Here is a 1,678-nt window from a genome sequence, read left to right as displayed (position 1 = left end):
ATTTTAGCTCTTTCACATTATATCATTACAATGTTCACAGTGGTGTGTGTGTGAGTGGGGATGACGAAAGTAGGGGTATAGAATAAGGAGAGAGAGAGAGGGAGAGAGAAAGAGAAAGAGAAGGAGAGAGAGAGAGAGAGAGAGAGAGAGAGAGAGAGAGAGAGAGAGAGAGAGAGAGAGAGAGAGAGAGAGAGTGTGTGTGTGTGTGTTGTGACGGAAGGGGGTGGGGGGAGGGAGAAATAGTCACGTGAATGACGGCCGGTCAGTTCTATAAACCACAAGCCGCCACTGGAGGACACGTTGTGTGTCTATGAGAATGTAACACACAGGAAGCTTGTCATGAAGTGGGAACGAGCTGTCCCCACTTCACACAGAAGTACATTTCAGTGTTATTCCTAGTTCCCAAGAACGACAGCTTTCTTGGAAGTGACACCTCTCCCATTTTTGTCTCCTCATAGAATGGTTAGTAGCACTGTATTTTTTCCTGGAGGATGACAAGATTGTTTCAGAATGCTGTCAGGTCTACTGGGGTAATAATATTATAGATTGTAAAGGGTAGAAAGCGTGCTGTTGAACGCGAATTTGTGCTATAAAAATACAGTTTTATTTTTATTTCTATTATAGGTCTTTACTAATAGACCTCATCCCATTATATGATATCTTAAGCGAAGATAACGACTGACTACTTCAGAATTACAAAGTTCGATCTGCTCAGTACCTAGTTCTGAGAAATCTGACGTCAACATTTTTTTAGTTTCCCAGTATGTCAAGCTTTTTCCAACACAATTCTTTGAATATCTTGATAACAACTCCCAATATTCTCACGATTTTGATAGAGCAGTAGAGCAGTTAGAGCAGTTGCTTTCTGGCCTCATGATCTTAGTAACTCAAAACAACCAAAAATATCAGAAGGAACTTTGTAATTCTGAGTTAGCAAAGTGTGCCATGAAGCGGCCGAATCAGGAGCGCGTCATTTCTTGGGTTTATGGAGTTAACGACCCCACCTGAAAGCTTTGTCTTGCTTTTCAAGCAAAAGGTACCTATTTCTCTTGAATACTAGTCGAGATATTTTCGATTGAAGGAGGTGGGCTCCCTTGGAGTCAGAAGTAACATAAGCGAGAAAAATGGTCCGTCACGTTTGGTGTCTTTCATAGCTTAAGCGTTCTGGGAGACTATAACTGTACATTTTGAGCCCTTTCGGTCAACGTTTTCAGTAAAATTATACAGATGTGTACTTTTCCCCAACAGTCGGAAAAATGTCGGTTTCTTCAATTTCATTATCTTGACGAGCGCCTTTTCTCCCCACAATGCTTTACAATTAATGTTCCCATTAAGGAAAATTAAAACTCACTTTCAGAGTCATTTTCAAGAGGGTACCTTCCTGAGGTACGTGTGTTTTCATTAAAGTGTCCGACCCTTTACTGAGGAGCGGATATATTCTAACATGACCTCATAATAAACCAAACTTGTAGTACTCAAGTAAACATTTACCTTTGAAAAGCGCACCTTATCATTGATCGATGATCCACCTTTTGTCATTCCTTTCTCCCGTTGGCGTTCAGCCCCCAATTTACCTTTCACTGAGAGAAAACCCCAATATGAGAGAGAGAGAGAGAAAGAGAGAGATAGATAGATAGATAGATAGATAGATAGATAGATAGATAGATAGATAGATAGA

At 40.5% G+C, this 1,678-nt stretch overlaps 1 protein-coding gene across 1 annotated transcript in view; it reads left to right on the top strand.

Moving 5' to 3' along the window:
- The first annotated feature begins 308 nt into the window (after window positions 1–308).
- Window positions 309–1,678, top strand: part of LOC101854808 (cytidine deaminase) — an 11,713-nt gene continuing 10,343 nt past the window's right edge. The window contains exon 1 of the mRNA XM_013084476.2: window positions 309–462. The gene's annotated coding sequence lies outside the window, so the exon portion shown is untranslated. The remainder of the gene's footprint in view (window positions 463–1,678) is intronic.

This window comes from Aplysia californica, unplaced genomic scaffold, assembly GCF_000002075.1.
Source record: "Aplysia californica isolate F4 #8 unplaced genomic scaffold, AplCal3.0 scaffold00296, whole genome shotgun sequence".
Taxonomy (NCBI): Eukaryota; Metazoa; Mollusca; class Gastropoda; order Aplysiida; family Aplysiidae; genus Aplysia; species Aplysia californica.
Note: the sequence above shows the minus strand (reverse complement) of the source record. Positions and strands in the feature narration are given on the sequence as shown.